The sequence below is a fragment of the Felis catus genome, chromosome B4 (genome assembly GCF_018350175.1).
Source record: "Felis catus isolate Fca126 chromosome B4, F.catus_Fca126_mat1.0, whole genome shotgun sequence".
Lineage (NCBI taxonomy): Eukaryota > Metazoa > Chordata > Mammalia > Carnivora > Felidae > Felis > Felis catus.
This window is the reverse complement of record NC_058374.1, coordinates 12,938,467-12,963,777: the sequence shown is the minus strand read 5'-3', so window position 1 is coordinate 12,963,777 and position 25,311 is coordinate 12,938,467. Positions and strand designations below refer to the sequence as shown.

The following is a 25,311-nucleotide window of genomic DNA, read 5'->3' as shown; positions in this document are numbered from 1 at the left end:
CCACATCCATTAATATCACCCCTCCATCTCATCAGAAAAGCCTTTTAATTATTGGGAAGCTATTAAGCTCATGGTGGCAGACACAATTTACTAATTGTAAAATGCTAATTTTTACTGAAAGCTCATATTTTATCACTAGCAACAAATATTGCCCTTTGTTTTCTCTAGGAGACAGGCTCACTTTGTTGATTTGCAAGAAAACATCTGCCGAATATCCAAATCTGAATACCCAAATCTGAATAACTGTATTTGACCATTGGTTATTCTTTTTTTTTTTTATTTTTTCAATCTTTATTTATTTTTGAGAGAGAGAGAGAGACAGAGTGAGAGTGGGGGAGGGGCAGAGAGAGAGAGGGAGACACAGAATCTGAAGCAGACTCCAGGCTCTGAGCTGTTAGCACAGAGCCTGATGCGGGCCTCGAACCCACAAACGGCGAGATCATGACCTGAGCTGAAATCAAGTCAGACACTAACCAACGGAGCCACCCAGGTGCCCCTTTTTAAGAACATTTTTAAGTGAAACTGACTTCTGTGTGTGTGACCACATGGGGATGTAGAATATGACTCCCTGTGCAATTTAATGACCTCGTTCGATTCCTACCAACACACCAGCAAACTCGCTATTGCCTTTGTAAATTCAGCGCCAATGTCAACTTTTGAAAGGTAATATATAAATTCCATGTTTCACTTACAATTTTCACAGAGCAGGGTTTCATAATGGGAGATAATTATCTTAAAGATCACGTGGAAATAGAGGTTTCCAATAATGGTCACGAAAATGGTGAAAAAGTGTAGGAGATCGTTGCTTTGGGCCTGAAGAACTTACTGCTCTAGGGACTGCTGTCCCACCATAAACAACTAGAAAAGCAGTTGTAAACTAAACTGTTTTTCAGACATTGGACAACAGACTACAATCAGGCTCTGATTCCTAAGAGAAGGAAAACAAATGAGGTGAGCCCTAGCCCTGGATTATTACCTGGAGACAGTTTCCAGGATACAGCACAGGTACAGGAAACCTAAACAGGGCCGAGTTGTCTCACTGAGATCAGGAAAAAGTGCTGGCAGATTGAGGAAGCTACATTTGTGGGGCAGAGCACCAGAGACGAGAGAGGTGTCCAGGGGGAGAGCTCGAGAGATCTGCAGTGGGGACCCTTCAAATCATTGGCAGATCAAATCCTGATCTGCATATGTTTGGATTTAAAAAAAAATTTTAATGTTTACTTTGAGAGAGAGAGAGAGAGAGAGAGAGAGTGGGGGAGGGGCAGAGAGAAAGGGAGACACAGAATCCAAAGCAGGCTCCAGGCTCTGAGCTGTCAGCCCAAATCCCAATGTGGGGCTCGAACTCACAAAGTAGGAGATCATGACCTAATCCGCAGCCAGACGCTTAACCAACTGAGCCACCCAGATGCCCCTGATCTGCATATGTTTGGATGAAACTCCCAAGACTGAATAAGAACCACTATAAAGCAGTGGGCCATGCAATGCCCAGAGTCTACACCGGAATGGACATTTTCCAGACACAGAATAAAATCTTCAGAAAGGAATCACCCAAGTTGTGTGCCTAAATTATCCTAGACTGAAGACTGCTTTGATTCACCCTAACACAGCAGAAAAGCAATCCTCAAAAGGATCACACTAATTCTAAGTAACTTAACTGCCCATCAGATCAAAGGCTTGTATTTTTGAAGGAATACAACAAAATCCCACACCCAACAGCATAAAAATCCAGCGTCCTGAGATCCAAACACAATTGCCAGACATGCAGAAAACATAATCCATATCCAGGAGAAAAACCAATCAATATAAGATCACCTAGAAATGACAGAGATGATGAAATGGGAGAGCTTCCAAACCAGCAGTTATAAATATCTTCTAGATACTCAAGAATCCAGAGGAAAACATAAACATAATAAAAAGAGAAATGGAAGAAAACAAGACCCAAATGGAACTTCTAGAGATGAAAAACACAATATCTTAAATTAACAAAAAAGTATACACAGCATGAGTGACCAGTAGAACAATATCAAGCAGTCTAGCGTATCTGTAATTGGGGCCTCAGGAAGTCATAGGTGGCGGGGGGGGGGGGATATTTCAAGAAACAATGGGCAGAATGTTTCTAAATTTGACGAAGACTAGAAATCACACAGATCCAAGAAGCTCATGAACCCAGGAGAAAACCACACCAAAGCCCAACATAATCAAGTGAGACACAGTGATAAAGGAATATTTTAAAGCTGCCCTCCCAGAAGTCATTACATAAAGAGCAAAGAAAAGAATGACTGCAGAGTTCCCGTTAGAAATCACACAAGCTAGAAGACAAAGGAACAACATTTTTAAAGTATTGAAGGAAAAAACTGCCAGCCTAGAATTCTACACTCAGCAACAGTATCTATTAAAAATGGAAATGAACTAAAGATTATTTTTCGACAAAAAAAAAATGTTGAAAAGATTTATCAGCAAGCCTGCACTACAAGAAATGCTGAAGTTCTTCAAATGAAAGAAAAATAAAGCAAAAGAACTAAGAATAGTACAGAAATGCTGAACATGTGGATAAAATATAAAAGATGTTTCCTAATTTTTTAACATCTCTAACAAAAAAGGCAACAGAGGAACAAAAGCAAAAATGAACTACGGGGACCTCATCAAGATAAAAAAAAAGCTTCTGCACAGTGAAGGAAACAATCAACAAACCTAAAAGGCAACTGACGGAATGGGAGAAGATATTTGCAAATGACATAACTGACAAAGGATTAGTATCCAAAATCTATAAAGAACTCATCAAACTCAACACCCCAAAAATAAATTATCCAGTTAAGAAATGGGCAGAAGACATGAATAGACATTTTTCCAAAGCAGACATCCCGAAGGCTAACAGACACATGAAAAGATGCTCAACTCATCATCAGGAAAATATAAATCAAAACCATGTTGAGATACCACCTCCCACCTGTCAGAATGGCTAAAATGAACAACACAATAAACAGCAAGTGTTGGCGAGGATGCAGAGAAAGGGGAACCTTCTTGCTCTGTTGGTGGGAATGCAAACTGGTGCAGCCACTCTGGAGAACAGTATGGAAGTTTGTCAGAAAGTTAAAAATAGAGCTACCCTACGATCCAGCAATTGCACTACTAGGTACTTACCCAACGGATACAAAAATGCTGATTCAAAGAGGTACCTGCACCCCAATCTTTACAGTAGCATTATCAACAATGGCCAAACTATGGAACGAGCCCAAATGTCCATTGACTGATGAATGGATAAAGAAGATGTGGTATATATATATACAATGGAATATTACTCAGCCACCAAAAAGAATGAATGCTTGCCATTTGCAATGACATGGATGGAGCTAGAGTGTACTATGCTAAACAAAACAAGTCAGTCAGAGAAAGACAAATACCATACGATTTCACTCATACGCGGAATTTAAGAAACAAAACAGATGAACATATGGGGGGGGAAGAAAAAGAAAAAAGAAAGAGGGAAACAAACCACAAGCGACTCTTAAAGGTAGAGAACAAACGGAGGGTTGCTGGAGGGAGGGAGGTGGGGAGTGGTCTAGGTGGGTGATGGGTATTAGGAGGACACTTGTTATCATGAGCACTGGGTACTGTATGTAAGTGATGAATCACTGAATTCTACTCCAGAAACCAATGTTGCATTGTATGTTATCTACCTAGAATATAAATGAAAATCTGAAAAGAAAATAAATAAGTAAAAGGAAGGCAACAGACTATTTACATCAATAATTGCATTAAATATAAATTGCCTAAACAGCATACTTGAAAAGTAGAGATTATCAGTTGGACTTAAAAAAAAACCCAAGGCCCAATTATATGATGTCCACAAGAATCCTAGTTTAAGTATAAAAACACAAATAAGTTAAAGTGAAAGGATACATGCATGCCACCACTAATAAAAAGAAATTGGGAATGGCTATATTAACATCAGACAAAGTAAACTTTGGAATAGGGAATATTATTAAGGAGAAAGAGGGATATTTTATAATGATAAAGATGTTGAAGTATCGAGATGACATACAATCCTAAATGTACATGTATCTAATAACATAGCGTCAAAATACATAAGCAAAAACTGTTAGAATCGAAAAGTAAACAAGTCAACAATTGTAGGTAGAGATTTCCCTATATTACTATCAGTAATTGATAGAATAAGTGGACAGAAAATCAGTACGAATACAAGAGGCTTGAACATTACCCAACTAACATGAGCCAATCAAAATTTAGAGAATGCTGTAGCCTGAACTTGAGAATGCATACATGCTCTTTGACTTAATTTTTCACGTGAGCTCTACACCCAACATGGGGCTTGAACTCATGGCCCTGAGATCAAGAGTCACACGCTCTACCAAGAGAGCCAGATAGATATCCCTATACACGTGCTCTTTTAAAGTCCATTTGGAATATGCACTAAGACAGATCATATTCTGGGACATTAAACATGTCTCAATAAATTCAAAACAATTAAAACCATACAATGTATATTTTCTGATAACAAACTAAAGTAGAAATCAGTAACAGAAAAATAACTAGCAAAATCCCCAAATACCGGAAATTAAACACACTTATAAATAACTCATAGAGTCAGAGAAGAAATCACAAGGGAAATCAGAAAGTATTTCAGGGGCGCTGGGGAGGCTCAGTTGGTTAAGCATCCGTCTTCGCCTCAGGTCACAATCTCACAGTCTGTGAGCTCGAGCCCCGCATCAGGCTCTGCGCCGACAGCTCAGAACCTGGAACCCACTTCAGATTCTACGTCTCCCTCTCTCTCTGCCCCTCCCCACTCACTCTCTGTCTCTCTCTCAAAAATAAAATGAAAACATAAAAAAAAATTTTTTTAATTATTTCAAACTGAATGAAAATTAAAACACAAGACATAAAAATGCAGAAATCTGCAGGCCTTGATAGATTCACTGGAGAAGTTACCAAATATTTAAAGAAGCATTATCACAAATTTGGGACAGTTTCTGCCAGAAATGGAAAAGGAAGGAATGCTTCCCACCTCATTTTATGAGGCCGGCATTCCCCTGATACCAAAACCAAAGACAGTACAGAAAAAGAAAATAATAAACCAGTATCTCTCATAAACTTGAGACACAAAATTCCTTAACAAAATGTTGGTAAATGGAACTCAACAATGCGTAAACAGAATCACGTACCTTAATGAAGTGCTATGCCAGGCTGTGTTTCAACATCCAGGAATCAAGCAATGTAATCCACCATACCAATCAGCTAAAGAAGAAAAAGCATGTGACTTAATTGACAAAGAGAAAAAAAGCATTTGACAAAATCCAACACCCAAAACCAAAAGACGGCAAACTTGGAAAAAGAGCATTTACAAAAAAAACCACAGCTAATATCATATTAAATGGTGAAAGACTGAATGGTTCCCCATTCGGTTGGAGAAAGAACCCAAATGTATACCAACTAATAAACGGATAAATAAATTGTGGTACAATCCATTCAAAGGAGTACTATTCTGCAATAAAAAAGGAACAAATAGCTAAGACAAGCAACAACATGCAAAAGTTATAAAACATTGTGCTAGGTGAAATATCCTGGACACAAAATACCATAATACTGCATGATTCCATCCACGTGAATTTTTAAAAAAAATTTTTAATGTTTACTTATTTTTGAGAGGGAGAGAGACAGAGCATGAGTGTGGGAGGGGCAGAGAGAGAGGGAGACACAGAATCGGAAGCAGGCTCCAGGCTCTGACTCCAGGCTCTGAGCTGTCAACACAGAACTGGATGCGGGGCTCAAAGTCACCAACTGTGAGATCATGACCTGAGCCGAAGTTGGACGCTTAACAGACTGAGCCACCCAGGTGCCCATGCACATGAATTCTTAAACAGTTAAAACAATAGTGATAGAAAGCAGATCAGTGATTGCCAGGAGCTGGGGTTTGGGCTGACAATTGAATACAAAGGGGCAGGAAGAAATTTCTGGAGGGGGGGGCGGGGGGGAGGATGGAAATATTACATATCATGAAAAGGTAGAAGAGACACTTCTAGAACCTCCCTAAACTCCCTATCATCTGATATATTCCACACTCCGACCGCACTTAACATGCACTACCATTCTTTTCTCTTGTCTGAATCACCACACCCAAAAGTATACACACTTCACCAGTATTTGGAGGAAGGCCCTCTTTGTGACAATAGCTGCTACAGTCCACAGCACCCAAAAGGAGGGACAAACACTGCGAGTTGGCAATGGCAGTGGTCATGAGAAAAGCTGGCTACAAACAGCCCCCAAGTGTTAGAAAAATCTATCAAGACACATTTATATGCTGTATTTCGTCAATTTTAAGATGCTCTTTTTTTAATATCTATACACATTTTAACTTCTCTGAAACAGGGACGCATCACCTTTCAGTTGCTGACACCATGCCATTAAAATTGGGTGTGTTTCTTTTTCTTGGCGGTAAATTTCTTGCAATGGTGAACCTCAGAATTGATGGCTTCCACAGAGTCCATAAACTGCAGAATGGCTGGGCAGCGGACGCACAGGGTTCTGCTGTGGCTGACAAGGGTAAGATAGCAGAGATGGGAGCCACGGCAGAATCAAGACCGGAAGCCACGTCCTGGGCCGGAGTCTCCATGTCACGTATGGAATCATCGGCCCTGTCGCCGCCTATTTCTGTCCCCGGTTAAGGCCAAGGGGGATACCCTGGCAAACGGTGCCAACAGACTTCGGAACAGGAAGTCACTGCTAGAAGTGGCTGGAAGAGATAGTGGTCGGGCAAAGTAACAAGAGCAGGTCGCCTCTCCAGCAGGTGGCATCACAAACAGAAAAGACAGATCTAATGGACTTGGGCCTGGCTTACTCAAGGAAGAGCGGGGTCAGCTAAGTGCACTGTGAAATTCAGTAACTAAGGACCTTGTTACTGTGCTGCTAGTGGACTAGGGAACAGAGGCTCAGTACTTTAATTACTTAATCCTTCTGGACTTCAATTTCTTCATCTGGAAAATGGGGAATAATAGTAATACCTACCTGAAAGAATTGGTACGTTGGTTCAAAAGAATTAAAGGCTAAAAACAGGGCCAGGCATATGTAAGTACTCGATGCTTTTACGTTACCATTATGGTCATTTTCGTAAATATTTTATTTTTTTTGGAAGAGAGAGAGAGAGCAAGGTAGGGGCAGAAAGAGAAGGAGAGAGAGAATCCCAAACAGGCTCCTCACTGCCAACGCAGTGCCCGATGTGGGGCTTGAACTCACAAACTGTGAAATCATGACCTGAGCTGAAATCAAGAGTCAGATACTTAACTGATTGAGGCACCCCTCCGTAACTATCTGAAAATGCATCTATTCGCTTATTCATTCTTTCAACATTTGTTTAGCAGTTATGATGCTAAAATCTGAATAGTGTCTTGTTCGCTACTGTTCGTTATGTCTTATTAATTCGTTTAGCGATGGCCAGTAGCAAATGCCAATTCCTCCTGATTCTTACTGATCTTCCTCAATATATTTATTTCTGTTTCGTCCTCCTGCCAGTTAGGCAATTGATCGAACACAGGGCCAGAGGTTTTTACTCTTTACATTAAAACCAATACTACTGACTCATCATAAAATATACAGTGTCAACAATGACTTAAAAAGATACTTAAGACTGAAGAAAGAAAAATCGAAAATGGCTTTGTCACATAAGGAGGTGTGCCTGTAGGTCAGTCAGTTGCAAAATAAAAATAATACTTCACTGGCAAAGATTTGGAGAGAAACAAATGAGATGATGGATGTCAAAATGCATAAATTTATTATGATGAATAGACTCTTAATCATAATAGGTTTTTGTTATCCAAAGTAACATACTCCTGAAACTGATGTTGTCAATTATATCTCATTTTTAATTTCTATTTATTTATTCAAATTTAAATCCTAGTTAACATATAGTATAACACTGATTTCAGGAATAGAAATCATTTAGTGATTCATTACTTACATATAACACCCAATGCTCACCTCCTTAATGCCTCTCACCCATTTAGCCCATCTCCCTGGATAAAATGTAGTGATTAAATGTATTTACTTAGTAACTTCCTACTAAAAAGTCCCCATGTTTAATTTTCCAAATTCCTGAGAGAAACAAGGGACAGAAACGACGTATTACCCTGAGTTTATATACGAGTTGTTACTGTATTGATGACATTGTCCAAGATGTATAAATGGGCACTCATGCTAAATCTAGAATCTGTACTTCCTATTTCCCAAATTTGTGTTTCTCCCCTTGGATGCTATGCCTCTCAACCTTTCAAAAGAAAAATACATACGCAAATACTAAAGGTTTCTCAATCCTGGCTGCTCATTAGAATCATCTGGAAGCTGCAGAAAAACACTAATGCCCAGGCTTGACCCCAGACCCATTACATCAGAATCTCTGAACGTGGGGTCCAGACATTGGTCATTCTAAGAGTTTCCCAAGGGATTCTTACGTGTATCCAATGTTGAGAATCACAGTAAAGAATTAAATATCAGCTATGCAATTTGAAAAGCACATGTGTATCCTTTCCAATGTCAGCTTTTCTCCTGAAACGGTTCTGTTGAGTACGTACTCCATACAAGGCATAGCATTAAGTGTTGACTGTCATGGCATCCTTTTTTCTGGATCCCCATACCCTTTATTTGTACTTTTCTGGTGGCTAATAGTCCGCCTTGTTGTAGTTATTTTTGTACTTATTTAAACCATCTTTTAGAATATCCCTTTCTTGGGGTGCCTGCCTGGTTCTGTTGGAAGAGCATGTGGCTCTTGATCTTGGGGTCATGAGTTCGAGCCCCACATTGGGTATGGAGATTACTAAAAAAACTAACTTTAGAATATCCCTTTCTTGAAGAGAAGAACTATGACAGTGCCCTTTAATGGGAGTCCTCTGCTAGGTGTTTTAGTTGCCCACTCTTATCATTTCACCTTGGAACGGCCCTGTATCTCACCATCGCAGCCCTCACTCCTGCCATGTACCTCCTCTCTATCACACCTATTTTCTTTTCCTGTATTCGGCTCTCACCTCTACATACTTTACTTTTGTTCTCATGGAATTCCAGTTTATGTATTTATTTTGAGAGAGAACACAAGCGGACAGGGGCAGAGAGAGAGAGAGAGAGAGAGAGAGAGAGAGAGAACCCCAAGCAGGCTCCATGCTGTCAGCACAGAGGCTAACACAGGGCTCGATCCCACAAACGGTGAGATCATGACCTGAACTGAAATCAAGAGTTGGACGCTTAAGCAACTGAGCCACCCAGGCACCCCCATTTGTCTTCATTCTTTCAAATGTTTTATCCCCCAAATGTTACTTGAACAGCCCTACTATTCTTCCTCTCCCTCCATAGCTCTTCCCTGGCATTTTTACCCTTTCCCACTTCCTCATCCCCTCTCCCTATCACTTAACCACCTGTCTTCTAAATTCCCTCTGGGGGTATTAACCCTATTCAAAGGTATCTGTTGTCCATGGGATGGATTTGGGGTGCTCAGGAGCATTGCTTCTGGTCAGTTCTGGTGAGGTGCTCAATTAACACTAGACCCCAAAACAATGAAAAATATAGCAGCTGGCGGAGGAGAACCTAATCATTCCATACTGGGCAGGCGGGGTGGAGGACAGGTGGAATGTTAAGTAGAAGAGGTAAGCCAAGAGCTTATTCATGGATCCAGCAAATTCATGGATCCAGCCAAGAGGAAACAGGTTAGAGTCAGGGACAGATAGAGAAGTAACATAGGTAACAAAGTGCAGAGATCAGAGTCCATGAGCAAGACAGTCAGATGAATATATTATTTACAGCTTCCTAGTTGCTCTTCACACTTCTTTTTGCTGTACTCTGTCTTAAAGTGTTCACACTTGACTGGTTTCTGACTCTGCTCTCTATAAACCTTGCCCCTGAGGGTTACTAGATTGGGGCTTTGCAGGGTAAACGGGGTGAAAATGGCTATAAAACTACAGTCCTTACAGTAGGGCGGTAGACTGATATGTTAATTTCTTATGTGCGGTTCCTATTAACAGGGCTAGGGTGAAAATACCTGCCATGAGACGGTAATGTCAGGTGTTATGGGGGGAGGACTGAGCCAGGCAAAAGTGTTGACTCAGAGAGGTAGAAGCAGAGGTAATCCTAAGGGTAAGTGAAAGTTGTTGTAAAGAGAAACAAGAAGTTCATGCCCATAAGCCAAGCATGAGATCAGAGGGACAAGTATATGCCTATAAACAGGAGGTAGGGCAAGGGATCAAGAGCCAAAGGCATTAGAAATATTTTCCTCAAGCAGACTGCAATCATGAAATAATATTTGGCATTCTAAGCTGTGCACAATGCGTCAGAGTAGGAATTCATTTACATTGAGAATTGGACTCATGCGTTAGGGGTGCCTGGCCAGTTTAAGGACACAAAGTCAGGTTAATCTCTTCCAAAAGGTCCCTCCTATCAAACAGGATAGGCCCAGAGTTGCCCATCTGGGTATTCTTGATGGAAACGGAGTTGCTCTCTGGGGTGTGTAGGAATATCCTTTGAGCATCCTTCAATCTGAGCCCTTCCTACTGGGCCAAAGTTGAAACTACTCTTGGAATAGTTCTTGAACTGTTCTACATCATCCTCACTAATCACTTCTTTGGGGGCCCATGTACGATTGCTGGGATGAATCTTTCAGAGTATGGAATAGAGAACAGGTGCTAAAATTGGAGGTAGAAATGTATAAATAGGGGAACTGAATATGGGAGGCAACCAGAGTTATGAACTTTGTCATTACAGAAGGGTCCAGACTCTATGACAAGGACAGATGAGGAGGGCAGTAGAAGGACAGGCAGGACATCTCCCATCTGAATCATTCACCTTGCTATTTGGTAGTTATTGACTATGGCCTTTATTATAATGTCCCTTGTGATGCTAGAGGGTGTCCTGTAGGCTGAGCAGCCTGAGCTACGACATAGATTTGACCAGTAGCTGGGCTCACAGAGGTTCAGGATAATAGCCGGAAGAGGTGGTGGTAAAGCAATAAATACCACCAAAGGGGGCATTCAGGGGAGATGTGTTCAGAGAGCTATTATATATAAATTCAGAGGTTATTTGTGGACTACTCACTTATCTGTTCATCTTTGCCACCATTAAGGTGTACAAAGAGTGCCACCTCCACAGCCTCCTCTGGAAATTATTATCCTCAATAAATTCTGTAGCTGCCTAAGAATATCTGGGTACTAGAGCATGGTGATTTCCAAACAGTCCCAGGAGAGTCATTAATGCAGATGGTATTTTAGAGCCCATTGAGTCAAAAGACATAAGACTTTTGAGCACAGTCCTGCCCTGACCTCCCCTGAATGGAGGATGTGGGGGTTACAGGATCCATTCAGGGGCCAAGGCCCTTCTCCCTCAGCAGCAACTTGGTAAAGTTGAGTGATGGCTCAACTTGGCCTTGCTTCAACAACCCTCCCATCTCCAAAGGTCAGTAACATCACCCTCTGAGCAAACGAAGACATGGCACGATTATGTAACTTGCCCACAGTCCCACAGCTATGAGCAGAGGACCTAGAATTTGAACCCATTTCTGCCTTACTTCAAAGTGCATGATCTTACCAACTAAGTTAGCACCGCCTCAAGGTAGAAAGCCCAGCTATGCTAGAAATCAATATAAATCCAATTATTTCCAGTAAACAGGTATTTCTTGAAGTGCCTGGAAAAAGATGTTTTTGTTGTTGTTGCTTCTTTGTTTTTATTTTTCATCAATGGCCAAACCTGCTTTTGGTAACGAAACGATGACTTTTTCAAAGTGGCTGGCTTTATCCTCACTCAAGGCTCATTCCAGGACGTAGGAGACATGAGAACGCCAATAAATGTGTCAAAATAATCATTTAAATCAGAGAAAGAATTAGTCTCAGTAGGAAGCTGGAATCCCAGAATCTTTAAAATTAATATAACCATGTTATAGAAATTTGGAAAACAGAGAAAATGAAAGCATACATAAATCCACCTCTGCCACAATCATTGTTACCATTTCATACAACTTTTACACATATTTTATATGCATATTCAGATTTTTTAATAATTGTGTGCATATTTTATACCCTGCATAATTAACATACAACGTTATATTAGTTTCAGGTGTACGATAGACTGATTCAACAATTCTATACATTACTCAGTCCTCGTAAAGGGAGCTCTTAACCCCCTTCACTTTTTTCATCCATCCCTCCACCCACCTCCCCTCTGGAAACCCTCAGTTTGTTCTACTACATTCTCTGGTTTGTCTCTTTTTTGTTGTTCATTTGTTTTGTTTCTTAGATTCCACGTGAGTGGAATCATATGGTGTTTGTCTTTCTCGGACTGACTTCTTTCACTTAGCATCATACCTTCTAGCTCCATCCATGCTGCTGCAAATGGCAAGATCTCATTCTTTTTTATAGCTGAGTAGTATTTATTGTGTATACGTACCACATCTTCTTTATCCATTCACCTATTGATGGACGCGTGGGCTGCTTCTATAATTTGGCTATTGTAAATAATGCAATAAACATAGAGGTACAAATACCTTTTCAAATTAGTGTTTTGTGATTCTTAGGGGAAGTACCTAGTAGTGGAATTGCTGGATCACATGGTAATTTTCTTTTTTTCTTTTTTTATATTTTATTTGTTTTTGAGAGAGAGAGAGCATGAGCAGGGGAGGGGCAGAGAGAGAAGGGGAGAGAGAGTCTAAAGTGGGCTCTGTGCTGACAGCAGTGAGCCTGATGGAGGGCTCAAACTCATGAACCATGAGATCATGACCTACGCCAAAGTCAGATGCTCAACCAACTGAGCCACCCAGGTGCCCTGGTAATTCTATTTTTCATTTTTTGAGGAACCTCCATATTGTTTTCCACAGTGGCTCTACCCTGCATTTCCAGGATCCTGCCTTTTTTCTTTAATATTTCATCATATGCACTTTTCCATTTTGATTAATAACCTTCTTAACTATTTAGTTAGCTTTGTAACATTTCATGAAGCAGTCTATAACAAAATTTGCCCAAATCATTTCCTGCTGTTGGATATTTAGGCCATTGCAAGTTTTTGCTATTATAAATTATTCTGCAGTGAACATCTTTATGCAAATAAAATTTTATTGGCAGAGAGTGTTTAGATTCTTTACTTCTTCTTATATTCACTACCACTCTATGCCACTTAAGCATCACATTCCTCAATTAATAGGTTAACATGTTAGCCAGTCTCCCCTTCTTCCAATCTATCCTGAGTAACGCTAAGAGATTAAATTCCCTAAAATACCATTTTCATCATATCACTTTCTTATTTAAGAATCTGTATTTGCCTGTCTTCCATGTGGTGTGATTGGAATACTGTATTATAACCCCTTACAGACCAAAATGTGAAGCGTGTTGGGCCCCCAAAGGCTAACCAGAAGAAACCAGGAAATTAACTGGAGACGACGGGACTAGATTCACGATGTATCAACACAGGAACAATACTGGGTCCCTAAACGCATGTCAGTGTCCACTGCAGCGAGGAAAACTCAGGTCCAGTTAAAGTTGGACCCACTCAGAAGATCTTACTCAGTAAGGACACAGCACTGATGGTCACCGAGGGGTGGTAACACACACAGTCAAGTGGAACCAGAAATCAAAGTTCAAGAGAAGTTTATCCAGGTTGAACAAGACTTAGTGGAGTGAGCAGCGTCAGACACCCTGGGGCATAGGAACCAGCATACATTGGGCAGGGGATCAGAGCCCAGCCAAATAGGTCTTGGTTTGTGGCATGGTTCCAGAAGTACCAGATTACCAGAGTGCAAACAAGGAACCAGGGGAGAATCCCAGTTGTATAAACCGGGCCCTTGTAAGGGACGGTAGGGAAGGCTGTGTCTGCAAGAAGCAGGCAGGCTTGTGGGCAATCAGGTTTGGGGGGGGGGGGGAATCACCGCATTAGATGTCTGGTTGACAGCAGCAGACTGCGTCTGGAACTAGGGTACCTGGGTTCTTAACGTACCACCCGTGGACTGAGAAAATCTATTACCAGACTGTGAAGACTTAGCCTGCCGTTGCAAGCGCCGACCATCCACAGCTGGCAGAGACTGACCTCCAGAAAGCGACTCCAACCAAAACCCAAATTAGTAAAAACACATACCTGTGTACAGATAACCGATGCATATGTATGGTACAATCCGCTAACCTTTTAGCACTCCTCTCTTTTGGCCTGAAGGCATTATCGTTGTTTGAGAGGCACTACAATGCCCTATCCACTTCACGTCAACAACACCTTAACATAAATTGCCTATTTTTCCACACATTAAGAATTAGCTGGAAGCCGATTTGGGTTGAGGGCAAGAAGGAGGCAAGAGGAATTCAGAGCTGGCACTGGACTATTAGCCATTGTATTGGCCAGAGCGGTTCTCCAAAGAAGCAGAACAGCAGCCTAAATAAATACACAGAGAGATTTATTTTCAGGAAATGGCTCATGGAGGCTGGCAAGTCCAAAAGCTGCAGGCAGGCCAACAGGCTGGACCCCGGGAAGAGCTGATGCTGCAGTCGATGCAAAGGCAGCCTGGAGGTAGAATTTGGGGAACCTCAGCCAGTCTCTCTGAAGGCCCTCATCTGATTGGATGAGGCCCAAACATTACAGAGGGTACCTGCTTTACTCAAAACTCTGCTGACTTAAATGCTAGTCTCACGGAACAAACCACCTCTAAACTGGTGCTGGACCAAACGACTGGGTGCCATGGCCCGGCCGATCTAAAATGAATTGTTACAGCCCCTGAAACAAATCCAGACCACTCAACTCCTGAGTATGGGAGAAAGATAAATGCATCTCCTTCCAATTATTCCAAGACTATGTGACCAGCCCCCAATTTCTCATTCTTATGTTTAAGTACTTATTTCTCATGGATCCTAAATACAACCCTCCTCTTGCGGAGTCCGGTCAGCTCTGCCTCTTTCTTGCTCACTAGCACTCATCCCTAGATCATGGCCACTCCTGCTGCCACGAATCCCAATTTCTCAGCCTATGCAGACCCCTCACTTCCTTCAAGAACAAGTTCACGACAGTGCTTCTCTCCCAGGATTTCTGTCACATGTGCGCTCAGACCTCAGGTGGCATTTCCCCTCTGACTAAATCTGAAAGAAAAGATATAATCAGGCATCAAAAAAAAAAAAAAAGCCATGGAAGAATGAAATATGGAGCTAGGATTGTTCCCTCTACATATTAGCTAATCTGAAAGGCTAGCTGCGCAAGGAAACGCATTTGAGAGAGCCATTCTCCACCTCTTCGTGACACGGCAGCATCTTTCCAAGGTCAACAACACTTAGGTACAGCTGAGTCCTGCTTCCTTTAAACTCTTCAGTGTTGTATCAGCCAAATTAAGAACAGGTAATAATATAGAGTTGATTTTTTTTACCGAGGTAAAATTTACTTGCCGTTGAACGTATAGAACTTAAGGGCGTGATGAAATGAACTCCCGTGAATCCACACACATGTGTAGACACCCCTCCTGTCACTACAGCTCTTTCCTCATGGACTTGGCTGGGGCGCCTGGCTGGTTCATGAAGTAGAGCATGTGACTCTTGACCTGGCAGTCAGGACTCCATGTTGGGTGTAGTTTCCTTAAACGGACAAAACAAAACTATATTCTATATATATAAATATACATGGCATATACATAAAACTATATTTGGACAATATTTTATGACATATATATAAAAGTATATAATATATATATATATACATGCGATATATATTTATATTTATGTACTTGTTATATTTATATTTACTTATATGTATATATTTATATTTAGTATATTTATTTATATGTATATATTATATTGTTTATTATATTTATATATATACTTATAAATATATGACATTCTTTTTTTTGATCTGCAGTCAAGACTCCATGTTGAGTGTAATTTACTTAAAAAAAAACAAAACTCTCTCTCTCTCTCTCTCTCTCTCTATATATATATATATATATATATATGAGACATTCTTGGAGCAGTTTTAGGTTTACAGAAAAATGAGCGGAAAGCACACAATTCCTAGATACCTTCTCTTCCCCACCCGGTTTCCCCCCGTTATTAACATCCTGCATTGGTAGAGTGCATTTGCCACAACTGATGAGCCAATATTGATACATTATGATTATCTGAAGTCCAAATGTACAGTCGGGCTCACACTTTGTGTTGTATATTCTGTGGGTTTTGACAAATGTATGATGGCATGTATCCACCGTTACAGTATCATAGTTTCACTGTCCTAAGAATCCCTTGTGTTCCACCTCTTCCTCCCTCCCTCCCACCTTCTGGTCCCTGGAAACAACTGGTATTGTTCTCTCCATAGTTTTGCCTTTCCAAGACTGTTGCATGTTTGGAATCACTCACTTGGAAGCTTTTTCAGACTGGCTTCTTTCAGTTTTCAGTCTTTCAGTCTTTCAGATTGGCAACATACAGTTACATTTCCTCCATGTCTTTTCATGGCTTGATAGCTCATGAGTTTTTCATCGCTGACTAATATTCCATTGTCTGGACGTACCACAGTCTATTTATCCATTCCCTCAGTGAAGGACATCTTGTTTGCCTCCAAGTTTTGGCAATTTTGAATAAAGCTGCTATAGACATTTACGTGCAGATTTTTGTGTGAATGGTAAATTTTCAACTCATTTGAGAAAATACCAAGGAACATGACTTGCTGAATCATATGGTAAGGTTTTGTAAAAAATACAAACCAAACAAGCAAACAAAAACAAAAAGCAAAAAAGAGCTGCTAAATTGTCTTCCAAACTCACTGTATCGTTTTGTTTTACCCCCAACAATGAATGAGTTCCCCTTGCTCCACATACTCAGTAGCATTTGGTGTTGTCAGTGTTTTGGATTTTGGCCATTCTAACAGATGTATAGTAGTATCTTGTTGTTGTCTTAATTTGCAGTTCTTTTCTATATATGATGTTGAACACCTCTTCATATAATCATTGGCCATTTCTATATCTTCTTTGGTAACGTGACTGTTCAGATCTTTTGTTCATTAAAAAAATTGAGTTGTTTTCTTATCGTTGACTTTTAAGAGTTTTTTATATATTGTGGATATCAGTCCATTATCAGACATATACTTTGCAAAGATTTGCCTCTCAATTTCTGGATTATTTCATTCTCTGAACAGTGTCCTTTGCAGAGCAGAAGTTTTTAAAATTTTAATGAAGTCCCACTTATCAGCTTTTTCTTTCATGGATCATGCTTTTGATGCTTTATCTGAAAAGTCATCACCAAAACCAAAGTCACTTAGATTTTCTATTTTATCTTCTAGGAGTTTTGTATATTCAGGCTTATGTTTATTTTGAGTTACTTTTTGTGAAAGCTGTATAGATTCATTTTTTTTGCCTGTGGATATCCAGCTGTTCCAGCACCATTTGGTGAAAAGACTATTATTTTTCCATTAAGTTGCCTTTTGCTCCTTTATGGAAGAGGACTTGACTATTTTTGTGTGGGTCTATTTCTGGGCTCTCTATTCTTGGATTAGGATTGCATTCGATCTATAAATCAAGTTAGAAAGAATTGACCTCTTGACATATTGAGCCTTCCTACCCATGTGCATGGAATATCTCTCCATAACTTAGATCTGCTTTGGTCTCTATCTCAATGTTGGTGTTAATGTAAATGCTATTAAGTTTTTAATTTTAAATTCCACTTGCTTGTTGCTGGTACATAAAGAGGCAATTGACTTTTTTCAGGTAACCTTGCATCCATCCTGCAACCTTGCTATGACCAATTGCAGGTATCTTTTTGTTGTTGTTGATTCTTTGGGATTTTCTACAAAGACGGTCATGTCATCTGCAAACAAAGACTATTTTATTTCTTCCTTCTTAGTCTGTTTATGTTTTCCCCCTTTTCTTGTCTTATTTCATTAGATATGACTTCAAGCATGACGCTGAATAGGAGTGTTGAGACAGTACATTCCAGTCACGTTCCCAATCAAGTGGGAAAGTACTTTGTTTCTCATCATTAAGTATGATGTTAACTGTAGGTTTTTTTAAATAGACATTTCTTTATCAACTTAAGGAAATTCCCCCCCTATTCCTAGTTTCTTGAGAGTTTATACCATGAATAAGGGTCAGATTTTGTCAATTTATTTTTCCAAAACTATTGATATGAGCATATGATTTTTCTTCTTTAGCCTATTGATGTGATGGATTACATTAATTGATTTCAAATGTTTAACTAGCCTTGTATAATTGGAACAAATCCCACTTGGTTGTGGTGTATAATTTTTTATGCATTGTTTGATTTGATTTGCTAATATTTTGTCAAGGAGGAATTGATTTTTGAGCAGCAGTAAAACACATTATTTTATAAAAATCCACACGGGTTTGTGCAGAAAAAAAAATTTTTTTTACATCCTTTGCATAGCAGAATGATTAAATAGTCATGCTAATTGGGACTATAGATTCAAGAATATAAAGTAACAGGACTGGGTTAAAAAATGACATCTAGATATCTTTTGTATTTGTCTCCTCTCCCCATCTGCGGTCTCTCTCTCCAGTTGTGATACCCTACCCTGCACTTTCTACAGCTCCAAATCACACTACCTTTTAGGAAAGCTCGGAAGGATTTCCAGTTTTTCATGGTAGATTAAACTAAAGATCAAATTAAAGTATTTTTACCTGCTGACTCCCGAAACCAAACAAAAATGATAGTAAAGAATTTAAAAATGCAAAACCACAAAAAGGGACAAAGAGAGACAGAGAGAGAGAGAGAAAGAGAGAGGGAAAAGGAAGGAAACAACAGATAAGTATTATCAATGAAATTTTGGAAAATGGAAAACAGATGGTGGAATGGAGATTTTCCTAGCAGACAGGAGAAAGCTTAAGAAAACCCAACCAGGCTTGTCGGCAATAGCATGCCAACAGGAAGCAATCTGATTCACCTAAAAGAACCCTGGGAAGGCCTGGACAGTAGAGGCACCAAATAAGACAAAAAGTGGACGTGACAATGGGATTAAAGTGTCTATAGACAGTCTCTCCCATACTTCAAAAAGTTGGGTACCCTTTACCAGCCCACAGAAAGGGTGAGAAGTTTAACCCTACACTCTGGACACGGACACTAAACATTGTAGAGGAAGGCGGTGAAGAACTGTCCCTGAAACATTTTTGCAATAAAGTCTGCACGGTAAATGGTATCATCCAAGGTCCCCTTTCCCGCTGTCATCTCCCAAGCTTATGCCACTAACCACCATTGCACCACACCAGTACCCCTCACCCACCCCTATTCTCCTGGAGAAATGTGCAAAAACATTTGCATTTGGTGGTTGTCCAATAAAACAACTTTGTGCCTGTCAAGTGAAGCCCGCCAGACAACAAGCCCTATTCATACACATTAAACTTTTAATTATTTTTTAATCTCTTATTTCTATAGGTAAAAGGACAGCCCATGATCACTAGCTGAGGATCTCCTCTAATGTTCTTTTCCAAGATTGCTTTGAATATCTTAGGTCCTTTGCAATTCTACCTAAATATAATTGGCTACTCAATTTACACACACACACACACACACACACACACACACACACACACAGCCTGGTGGGACTGAAATCAATTTGGGGAAGAGTAATATATTGGCAATATTGGGTTTCCAATTCTTCAGCATGGTGTCTGCCTGCATTTCTTGAGATATTTTTTTTTTCTCAAAGGTATTTTGTAGTTTCCAGGATAGGTGTCTTGGATATCTTTTGCTAAATTCTTCCTAAATGTTGTAAATTTGACATTACTGTAAATGGAATTTAAAATTTTCATTTCCGGGGCAACTGGGTGGCTGAGTCGGTTGAGTGTCCGACTCTTGATTTCGGCTCGGGTCATGATCTCACATTCCGAAAGTGTGAGCCCCGCTTTTGGCTCTGCACTGACAGTGTGGAGCCTGCTTGGGATTCTCTCTCTCCCTCTCTCTCTATCTCTCTCTGCCTCTCTCCTGATCACTCTCTGCTCTCTCTCAAAAATAAATAAACCTTAAAAAAATTTGTTTTAATTTCATTTCCAATTGTTTGCTGCTAGTATATAAAATTAAAATGGATTTTTGTATATTAAATTTATATATATTATATATATATATATAAATTATATTGTAACCTTGCTAAATTCTTATCTTTTTTTGAGGATTCCTTAGGATTGTCTACGTAAACAGTCTACAGTTTAGACTGATACACCTGTGTAACCCACACTCCATCAAGATGTAGAACATCTACGTACCCCAGAAATACCCCCAGTATCCCTTACCAGTTAATCCCAGCACTGTCAGAGGCAGTAACTGTTCTGAGTTTTTTCCATCATAGATTAGTTCTCCCTCCTCTAAAACTTCATATAAATGGAATCATGCATTATGTACTCTAATTTTGTTCACTCAGCATAATGTTCTATGTAATTGACCCATACTGTTACATGTATAAATAGCACATTTTTGGGCACCCATGTTGCTAAGTCAGTTAAGCATCCAACCTCAGCTCAGGTCAAGATCTGCTAGTTCATGAGTTCGAGCCTCACATTGGGCTTTCTGCTGTCAGTGCACAGCCCACTTCAGATCCTCTGGTTCCGCCCCTCCCCCCGCCCCTCCCCTGCTTGCACTCTCTCTCAAAAGCAAACATAAATTTTTTTTTAAATAGTACATTTTGATTACTGAGTAACACTACATTATATGATTATATAAAAATTTTTTTAATTAATTAATTTATTTTGAGAGCGAGAGTACAAGTGGGGAAGGGGCAGAGAGAGAGAGGCAGAGAGAAAGAATCGTAAGCAGGCTGAGCACTGTCAGCACAGAGCCCAATGCGGGACTCGAACTCACTTGAACTGTGAGATCATGACCTGAGCCAAAGTCAGATGCTTAACCGACTGAGGCACCCAGGGGCCCCTAAATCAAAATTTTTAAATCCATTTTCCTACTGATAGATATTTTGTTCCAGATTTTGGCTATTAGGAAGACAGCTGCTGTAAGTATTCCCATCCAAGTATCCACGTGGGCATACATTTTCATTTCTCTTGGGTACATACCTAGGAGAGGGACTGCTAGCTCCAAGGAAGGGTAAGTTTATAAGAAACTACCAAAGCTTTCCCAAAGTGATTTTGTAATTTTACATTACACTAGCAATTTATGAGCATTCTGGTGGCTTCGTATCCTGCTCTCGACATTTCTATCATCCTTTTGTATTTATTTTAGCCATTCTAACGATATCTTGTGGGTTTTCTTCCTGAGTTGGTATTTGTTTATTTTGGAAACAATCTCAAACTTACAGAAAAGTTGTGGGTACAGTGCAAAGTACTTCCACCCCCCCAAACCAGCTGAGAGAAGTTGCTAACATCCTGTTAATACTTTAGTGTCTATTTCCTAAAGATAAGGATATTCTCCTGCATAATCACAACGCCATCATCAAAGTGAGGAAATTAACGTTAACACCTTACTACCATTTAATGCTTCTACCTCATTTAAGTTTCACCAATTGCTCTAGTAACAATCTTAATAGCAAAAGGAGCCGGACCAGGCTAACACATTGCATTCATTTGTCACTTTTCTTTTGTTTCCTTCTATCTGGAATAGTTCCTTGGTCTTTTCGTGACCTTGACAATTCTAAAGATTAACAGAACAGTTATTTTGTACTATGTCCTTCAATTTGTCTGATGTTTCTTTGTGATTAGACTCAGCTTATGAATCTTCGGCAGGAGTTCTCACAGAAGCGATGTTTTGTGTGTTCTTCTCATTGTGTTCTAGAAGGTGGTTCTGATTTCAATTTGTCCTGTTACTAGTGATGCTGTTTTGGCTCATTTGGTTAAGAGGGTGTCTGCCAGGCTTCTCCACTATCAAGTTACTTTTTCCCTTTGTAATCAATAAGTGCTTTACAAGGGGTAATTTAAGACTATGTAGGTGTGTTTATCATCTAACTTGCAATTTATTCACATATTTACTTAGAGTGGATGTGGACTCATGGATTCTTGTTTTATTCAGTGGCTTACAGTTTGTTACCATTATTTACTTTGAAGTCATATTCTTCCAGATTTCACCAGTGAAAGCCCAGTCAAGCCAGATTCTGCAGCCTTTGACAGATCCCCATCATTCCTTGGGGACTTCCTTACTTTGGGGCACAAAATGTTCCAGGCTTATCCTGTACATTCCCTACCCCAGCCCTCAAGTCAGTCACTTCTCCAAAAAGCCTTGGTTCTTTTACATTGAGAAGGGTTTTCAGAAATCAAGATTGGACCTCTAAATATGCTCTTGGTTGATGCTTTCAAACCTTGTCAGTGGTCACAGCTAGAAATCATATGGTTGTGTGCATCTATGGATATCTATGGATATCCACATAAATAGAGAGATTCACAGACATAAACACAGGTATGTATGTATATACATACGTACGCATATTACATCCATATTTATGTATTACTTATATGAGTAATTCCAACACCACTGGTTCATTCTTGCTTCTACATTTGTAACTCCCTTCTCTGACAATAAGAAAACGAGCCGCCATTATCATTAATATACATTTTTCCCGTTTGTTTTCTATTTGTCCACTTCATTCTTTTTTCCTCCCTTCTTGCCTTCTTTTGGGTGATCTGAATACTTTATAGCATTCCATTTTGATTTCTCTGTTGGCTTTTTAACTGTATATCTTTCATAATTTTGGTGGTTACTCCAAAGCCTTCGATATGCCTCTTTAACTTATCCCAAGCTACTTTGAGTTTATATTGTTCTACTTCACATAAAATACAGCAACCTTCTAATATTATAGTTTTATTTACCCTTCTCCCAACTTTGGGAGATTTTTGCCATATCTATTACATCTACTTATGTTACAAACCCAATACAGTGTTATAGGTTGTATTGTACAATCACGTGATTTTTTCAAGAAATTAAGAAAATGTGTACATGGCACAGCTGGCTGGCTCAGTTGGTGGAGCACGCGACTCTTGATCTCAGGGTTTTGTGTTCGAGCCCCACTTTGGGTATAGAAATTACTTAAAAATAAAATCTAAAAAAAAAAGGGGGGAAGAAACTGTGTACCTTCCCTTATATTCATCCAAATATTTACTACTTCCCGTGCTTTTCATTCTTCCCCTTGCGTCCAGGTTATTGTCTGGTGTGATTCATCTCCCACTGGAAGAATTTCTTCAGTCCTTCTTATAGCACAACATACACACTCTTAGCGTTCGTCTGCCTGAAAATATCTTTATTTTTCTTCATTCTTGAAAGACAATTTTGCAGCATATAGAATGCTGGGTTGACAGTTCTACTTATTTCGGCACTTAAAGGTATTATTCAGTTGTTGTCATGGGTTGGGTTTCCGAGGAGGTAGGCTCTGAGCTGAAATTTAGCCAGCAGAATGCTTCCTAAGGAGTCCCCTGGGTATCAAAACCTGTAGGAAGGAGAAGGAAGCGAGAGTAGTCAGAAGGAAAAACTGAGCTGTGATGCACATCCTCTGACAGCCTTGACCGACACCCCGGGGGAGCCAGAGCAAGAATGGCCCTTCAGATTTGTCTTGCACTGGGCCAAGATGGTCAGCTCGGGCACTGATCGATCAATCGCTGGCTATAGGTTTCCCAGGAAAAAGCAAGATCTTAAGTGAGTCAGTGCTCTACAGTTGAGGCAATCTTGAAAGGGGCTGAAAACTGAAGGTACTCCGCTGACGACACTCCTCTCAACTGGGGCGATCCTTCCACTGATGTGATCTGGGTGTGCTGCTTCTGATGAGAAGTCTGCCATCATTTGTCTTATTGTTTCTCTCCAAGTGATACACAGGCTTTTTTTTTTTTCTCCAGGCTCTTGTCTCTTTATCTTTGGATTCCAACAGTCTGTCGTGTGCCTAATGTTATTTGTTGTTTTTTGTTTGGTTGGTTTTGTATTTATTCTGCTTGCGGTTCACTCACCTTGGACCCATTAGTGTTTTTACTAAATCGGTAAGTTTTCAGCCATTATTTCTTCCAAATTTTTTCTTCCAAATTTTTTCTTCCCTATTCTCTTGGTTCCTTCTAGTATTCCAAATCACATGTATCAGATTGCTTATATATCAGAAACTATAGCTCTCTAAGAATCTACTCGCATTTCTTCTTTTCTCCCTTTTCTTGAATTTGGATAATTCCCATTTACCTGCTTTCAAATTCATGGACTCTTGTGCAATCTCCGATATGCCATTAAGCAAAGCTAGTAAATGTTTCATTTTGGTTGCCGTTATTTTCCACCTAGAATTTTCATTTGAGTCGGCTATAGACTGAATGTTTGTGTCTCTCCCCCCACTCACATGTTGAAAACTTAACCCCAAATGTGACGGTGTTAGGAGGTGGTGCCTCTGGGAGGTAACGAGGTCATGAGGTGGAGTCTCTGTGAATGGGATTAGTGCCCCCATTAGTGCCCCTCTTGTAAAAGAGGCCCCGGAGAGTGCCCTTATTCCTTCTGCCATGAGAGTACACAGTGAGAAGATGGCCACCTAGGAACCAGTTAGCAGAACGTCACCAGAGACCAAATCTGTTGGTGCCTTGATCTTGGACTTCCCAGACTTCCCAAACTGTGAGAAATCAATGTTTACTGAAGCCACTCAGTCTATGGTGTTTTTGTTACAGCAGCCTAAACAGAGTAAAATGGGAGCTTTTCATTCCTTCTATTTTGCTGCTGTTTCTCCATCTGTTCATTCATTAAGACTACGTTTTCCTATAAGTCTTTGAGCATATCTATAATAGCTGCTTTAAAGTTTCTGTCTACTAAGGACTACCGAAGGTTCGGTTTTCTCTGATTGTTTTTTTCCTTCTTCTTGCATATGGGTCATATTTTCCTATCTCTTTGTACATTTGGGCATTTTTACTGTATACTAGACATTAAGAATTATACATTGTAGACATTTGTGATTCTGTTATATTGCTCAGAAGAGTGTGATTTTTCTTCTAGTAAGGAATTAAATTGGCTAGACTCAAACTCCTAGGTCTGTCTTCTCTGTTTTGGGTGTAAGCTGAAATCTCTGCTCAATTCTTCCCGCTCCTAATGGTCACTTTTTCTCTGTATTCTATGTGGTCTCTCCCACTGATGCATATTTCAGTGGCTGGACATGAATTTGAGAAGAGTTTATATGCAAATTTGGGGTTTACCACCTCCATGACCTCCTCTTTTCTAGGATTCCCCTTCTAGCTGCCCAGCTGCTCTTCCAGTCCTGAATTCTATACTCTGGCACTACTATTCAGTAATTCAGCTGAATTACTCAGTAATACAACTTCATTCTGAGCCACCTAATGGATTGGTGAACAACTCTGAACATAAACTGCAAAGCCAAAAATCACATTTGTGTAGTTCCCATATTTTAAGGGCAGACTCCTCTCCAATATCC

The 25,311-nt window shown here is 39.9% G+C and overlaps 1 protein-coding gene across 2 annotated transcripts in view; it reads right to left on the bottom strand.

Annotated features, from left to right (window-relative positions):
- The window catches only part of PRPF18 (pre-mRNA processing factor 18), a 102,089-nt gene that overhangs the window by 55,797 nt on the left and 20,981 nt on the right, over positions 1–25,311 (bottom strand). Inside the window, exons 1-2 of one of the 2 annotated variants that reach the window (XM_045060903.1) lie at positions 6,396–6,549; positions 5,181–5,253 (exon numbers count right to left, since the gene is read on the bottom strand). The gene's annotated coding sequence lies outside the window, so the exon portion shown is untranslated. Of the gene's footprint in view, positions 1–5,180; positions 5,254–6,395; positions 6,550–25,311 lie in introns of those variants that run through there. The other variant, XM_045060902.1, reaches the window with a different exon arrangement.